We start from the raw sequence: 6,695 nt of genomic DNA on the forward strand, positions 1-6,695 counted from the left end.
AAATGACCTTCAAGGACACATTCAAGATAAGAACTGTACCCGGGTCAAGATAGTTCACTGAGGGTTTATATCAAGTTGTGCCAACTTTACTAATGCCATGATCTACAGAAATAAACCATGGACGAAGTCCAGATTGGGAGGGGTGAGGAGAGAGAGAGAGAGAGAGAGAGATGGAACGGGAGACAGAAAGTGAGAGTTATACAATGCTACACAGTCTGCCCACTTTGGGTTCTCTGGCCTTGCCCACTGTTGGCATGCAATACACAACAGATTAACCCAGGGATCATGCAATCTGTTGTAGGAGGTGATGATGGTTATCTTTTTGTTATGGGCATTAGACACACAAAATGCATCTTATTTGCATTGCAAGTTGTAAGAAGATTGGAAAAAATTTGTGGGGTGGGCTTCATCCACAACCGCCTGCTATTTCTGAGATAATTCTGAGATCATTAGTTGAAGGATTGTCTCCACCTGTATGAATCTGACCTGACTAAGTTGCAGGTCCACTTTTCAGGTCAGTCAGATTGGCAGGCACAAGAGATGTACAGTGATGGCCACCTCCCTCCCAAGGGACATATGCATAATCCCATCAGCACAGGCTTTTGAATGGACTCTGCAAACCAACATATTTTGGTTCACTTTTAGTTGAGAAGTCTCACCTAGTTAAGGAAATACAGTGTTGTTGGTTCAAAATGGTTTTAAATTGTTCTAATATGCAGTTATGTGTTGTTAGCTTATGCATTGTTTTAGTCTATGGTTTTAAATTATCATTAATTATTGGATGTGATATTGTATTTTAAGTTCATATAAGCTGCCTTGCATGGGTTTTTGTCTAAAAAGGTGATTTAGAAATATTTTAAAGAAATAAAGGAAAATTTAATAGGCAGTAACAAACAACAATAGAATTGTTACATAGTTGTTAAGAAAATGACTACAATTGTGCTTGGTTTCTATTCCTTATATTTGTTTGGTATGTAATATTTGATAGCAACAGGAGTGTCATTTTGTTAGACTTTTTAAGAGGGAATGAAACATGTTCAGTTAGTAGAATTCTTTTAAACAAAGACCAAAAAAATGAAGGACATGCAAACTGTAGACCTGCCTGAGTTCCACAAAAACTTGAGTTGGTCAGTGGATCCTAATTATTCCAAAAGCCAGCTAGCAGCTGTCTGACCATTGGATATGGTGATTTGCATGGTTAACAATTGGATGTCTATCTGGTATCTGAATGGCCTGCAAAAACTGTTTGTCGGGAGACTATTCATAATGGCACAGTCAAAAGTCTTCTGAAAGGCATATGCGTTTCCATTTCTGTTCTTCGCCCTTCCAAAATTGGCAATTTATTACATCAAAAATAGCAGTCAGCCCAGAAAAGGACAAAATTGACACAGTTCCCTTTTGATCTTTTAGTTCTGAATAGGCATTCACCAATGAACTTCCCAATGAATATTCATTGAATGCAAAAGAAGTCGCTCAGCATTTTTAAAGTATACTTTAAATATTTTCTGTAATGGCAGGAAGTGGCATTATTGAAACAGTATTAAGGTAGTTAAAAAATATTTCAGAAAAGCACAGTAAACTCTTACTTTTCAAAGCAAACTCTTCCTACATTTGCTTTCATATGTAAGTTTACAAGGGGACCATGTTTTCTCAAATTTCTGGCTTTGAGTAGATTTGTTAGCTGATTCTGAAGATTTATTAGGCATCCTTCCTTCACTGCTGTCATGTTGAGCTTTGGGTGGAAAACAAGCAAAAGCCAGCAGATCACAACTGTGTTGCACAGTTGATATTTTCAATATCTCAATACCCTCCACCCCGTGGTATTGCATTAATAAAACAGAAAATGGCATTCTTTTTGCATCAGATCGAATCCAGAATACTCCCTTGCAATTACTCTTCAGTTACTTCCTACTTATTTCAGAGCTTTCTAGTGAAGTGTAAATAGCATAAATTTGTGAAAGCATATTGGTAAAGATAAAAGAGATGATAAATGTAGTTACTCATATTAAGTTGGACTTAGAGCTGTTACTGTTTATGACTCTGTTATTCAAGAAATGTAGCTTACCATGAATTGATCATATATACATGTTGAAAAAAGCAAGAACTTGCTATGCTAAAATATGGAGAACAGTATCAACTCCTACTGTGGATGACTGAAAGAATGAAATAGATACTGACATGCCAAATTTGACCCATTATACAAGGCTAAAGACAGAGTCAGAAGAGAGCTTTGTTAGTTTGAAATGCCTTCACTGACGATGAGCAGAAAAGGTTGCATCTTTCTACAGATTAACTATTGTAAATTTGCACACATAAAACACAAATATGACCATGCACACTATATCTGTAATAAGATTGGTTTTATTGACTAATGACTTATAGGGCAACAAGAGCAGCTCTGTATGGGTGAGCCGAGTGTCATTTCCAGCATTTTACCATAGCGAGGCCTGAAAGTTCTATTCATCATAATCAAGAAAATGTATCCTATTTGTTTGGAAATGAGGCTTGGTGAAGCCTCCTTATGAGGGGTACCATGTGACCAGTGTTAGAAATCTCCCCAGGTGCATTTTGCAACTGGAGCAGGTCCAATCAACCACGTGGGGATCTCTGGATTTCAGGCTGGCAACTGACATCTCCACCTGGCTGGCCCACAGTGGCGTAGCGTGGGTTGTCAGCACCCGGGGCAAGGCAAGTAATTTGTGCCCCCTAACCCGTGGATTTGCGCCCCCTAACCCGTGGATTTGCGCCCCCTAACCCTAACCCCCAGATGTTGCGCCCGGTGCGGCCGGCCCCCCCTGCACACCCCACGCTATGCCACTGCTGGCCCATCCAGATTTCTTAAGCAGGTAAGCAGAAGAGCTTATTGAATGCATTTATAGTCCACCTTTTTCTCCAAGGAGTACATGGTTTACTCCCCTCCTCAATGAGGCTGTGCCTGGCCCAAGGTCACCCAGTGAGCTTCAATGACTGAGTGGGGAATTGAACCCTGATCTCCCAGGGCCTAGTCCAACACTCTAACCACTACACCACACTGGCTTCCTAGAGGACTTCTGCTATGGGGCAGCTATGCAGATTAAGTAGGTAAACAAATACAAGGAAAGCAAAATGTCATTTAGAGAAGGAGCTGAAATATTTTCCCAGAAGCCTGAATTTGTTTTCTTCTAGATTGTTTCATTTGATGTTTTAATGTGCTGTAAACCACTGTGAGGTTTTTTCTTTAAAATATAAAGCAGTATAGAAATGAAATTAATAATAATAGTAATGATAAATAAATTTCACTGTAAGAAAATGGCCCATACAGTCCGTTGTGACGACCATAACTTAGGTTTAAGGTGCCATTTGGCAACTACCGGTAGCTTATATATCTGAGTTTCTATTTTCTTGATTATGATGAATAGAACTTTCAGGCCTCTGCATGTGACCTCAAATTCAGAACATACAGATTATTATTATTTACTGAATTTGTATACTGGCCTTCACCCCAAGATCCCAGGGTGGTTTGCAACAGATGAAGAAGGACTGTTGTGGCATGTTAAAAAAATGAATGCAATGAAATACAGGTATCCTGCATTAGCTAGCAATGTATGTTGCATCTTCCCACTGGAAGAGTCTTCCTTTAGTTCACTGGTGAAAAACCAGGTGCAAGTTCCTAAAATGATGAGATTTCACAACTCCCATTTTAAACCCATCTTGTCGCTATAGGCAAATATTGGAGCTATGGGCGTTTGAAAAAGGGTTGGTCACAAATGCTGCCCTGGAAGGAAAATTGTAACATTCCCCTCAGGGATGTTGGGAATTATAGTGCCAGTCTCTGTCCCAACTAGAATAAAGATAGTGGTTCCTTTTTATGGGGGGTGGGATGGGATGAAATTGGTTCAAGCTTTCATTGCTGGGCGGGGCGGGGGGGGAGTTGAGCTCCTTTCAGACTAAGCACAGGGATGCTCATGCAGCTCAGTCTGAAGCTTCCCAGATGAAACAGGCTTCTCATGAGCTAGATTGCCACACAGGAATGTGCAGGCGGCAGCAGTATATCTATCTGTAGATCAGGGAAGTGGTGTTTGTGTGTGATGTGTTGCTATGTGTGTCTGCATATGAAGTGTTCCTGTCCATGTAATGTGTTGCTGTATGTATAAGAATTCACTGATTGTTTCCTTGTTTTCTTCCTTTCCTTTTTTGTTTCCTTGTTGAAAGAAAGAAAGAAAGAAAGAGGGAGAGAGAGAGAGAGAGAGAGAGAGAGAGAGAGAGAAAGAAAGAAAGAAAGAAAGAAAGAAAGAAAGAAAGAAAGAACATTCCTTACATCTTTCTGTTGGAACAACTTTGGCATTTTAGTGTGTTATTTCACCAAAAGGCTTAGGCGGGAAATGATGTTTGTCTTACAATGAGATGCATTTTAAACAAGCATTCCTGTACATACATATTAATTTGGTACCTTAAATTTCTTAACCAGCTAGAAAGCTGGCAGTTTACCTTAAAGCACCCAGTTTTGATTTTTCACAGGTTGAATACTCTTTGGTGGTCTAAAAGACCCTGAAGCATGTAAACATTACAATGTTATTTTTACAGTAATAGCAGATCATGGATCAAGCCAGTAACAATTTCATAATCTCTCTCTAATCCTTTTTCAACTACACTTTTTGTTTGGTTAAGGCCTATCTGGCAAGGTTATGAGGTAAAGGTCCATATGTATTCATTTATAGGCAGGGTCAGCAACAATATCCAGAACATTTAGTTAATCAGACTTTTAAAGAAACTGGAGTATTATTGCACACAAAATGTCACTTATTTATGACTACTATGGATAGATCATACTATCAATAACCGAGGTTTAGAAAAACTTTAGATCTGCTTTACACCAGTCCATAATTAGTACCTTGAACAGAGACTCCAGAAGGTGAAGAATTAAAGTACAATCTTTGAACAAGTTAAATACTACAATACACATCCTCCTGCCATGCCGACATGCTAGCAATTTGATAAGAAGCAATGTAAGAAGCTGTGGGCTCTGCATTATATTGAAATTTGTCATTTCAAAAGGTTAAGAAAAGTATCAATTTTTCCAGTGAATTCCAGTAAAGCTTCTTTATAAATAAGTCTGTTTTTATATGAAAGCAATATTCCGTTTTTTTCTCCCTTTTAGTAACTGTATATATTTTTCCTGTAAATTTAAATTAATTCTAAGTCGTAATAGTATATTTTAAGCAGCATGTAGGGTCATGTAGAATTATATATCCTGTCATTTTATTAATTATTCCTCGTATTTCTTTCCAGTATGAATGTATGACCAGCAGACATTCTGAAAGAATTCAGGATGTGGTGCTCAGCATTTGCAACATCTCTGTGGTACCCTACTCCTTCAAGCCCTGGACAGCACTACAAAGCTCCTGTTAAGGACTCCGGCCAGGTAGAAATGGAGGGAAACTGTGGAGGAATGACACTATACAAGTGGGCATGTTGCACAAACAGCCTCACCACAGGTACAAAGAATGCCCTGCTGACCCTTGCCATCTCAGAAAACCTACAGCAGGAATGGGGAACCTGTAGCCTTTCAGAAGTTGCTATATTACAGCTCCGCTCACCCTAGACCATTGGCCATGCTGGCTGAGGTTGATGAAGATCATCAATTGTTACACACACTTCAGTTTCAGGAATGCTAGAGCATCATCCTCGAGAAGGAAAATGACAAGAGACAGTGGTGTCTTTGTGATTTGTGTTTTCATTTACATACATATACACGCACACACACAGTGGTACCTCAGGTTACATACGCTTCAGGTTACATACGCTTCAGGTTGCAGACTCCGCTAACCCACAAATAGTACTTCAGGTTAAGAACTTTGCTTCAGGATGAGAACAGAAATCGTGCTCTGGCAGCGCGGCTGCAGCAGGAAGCCCCATTAGCTAAAGTGGTGCTTCAGGTTAAGAACAGTTTCAGGTTAAGAATGGAGCTCCGGAACGAATTAAGTACTTAACCCAAGGTACCACTGTGTATGTGTGTGTGTGTGTGTGTGTGTGTGTGTGTGTGTGTATATATATATATAGGCTGAGCATAAGATGGAAGGGCTCATCGCATTAATTCTCCAACAGATACAGTTCCTCTGTTTCCAGAGGAGATGTCCTAGATAGCACTGGATTCTCATAGACAGCAAACCTAGGCCTCTAGTTTCCAGCTCCAGGTACCAGTTCTTCTTCCAGAATCAGACATCTCTTTAAAGGAGGGTCATTGATCACACTGTCAGAATCCTAAATGTAATATCCCACTTCTGCTTATTCCAGTAATCCTCTCTTGACCAAACTTTAGTCTCACAACTAAAAATCACAGGGCTCAGATGACATCAAAGCTAAACCCCCACAGGAACAACAGTATTATGATGAAAACAAGTAAAGAACCTCTTTACTAGCAGGAAGCAAGGGTGGTCATGATGCCACGACGATAAATGATATCTAAAACTAGAAAGGATCTTCAGTGCTATACAAACCAATCTCTTTCCATCACCTCTGTCAAGATAATTCTATGCAGTCCTTGCAGAAAGACTAAATATCATAATCAATTGTCATGAGTTATGTGAAGGTGCCATCTTAAATTCCGAAGAACTAGAGATGTGGCAAGAGTCTTGACAATAATTGTAGTGGATAAGGAGAAGGTTTTTGATCATATAGAATGGATAACAGAGACAAAATCATGATTCATTCATTCA

This window comes from Podarcis erhardii (assembly GCF_964252035.2).
Source record: "Podarcis erhardii genome assembly, chromosome: 9".
NCBI classification, from domain to species: Eukaryota; Metazoa; Chordata; class Lepidosauria; order Squamata; family Lacertidae; genus Podarcis; species Podarcis erhardii.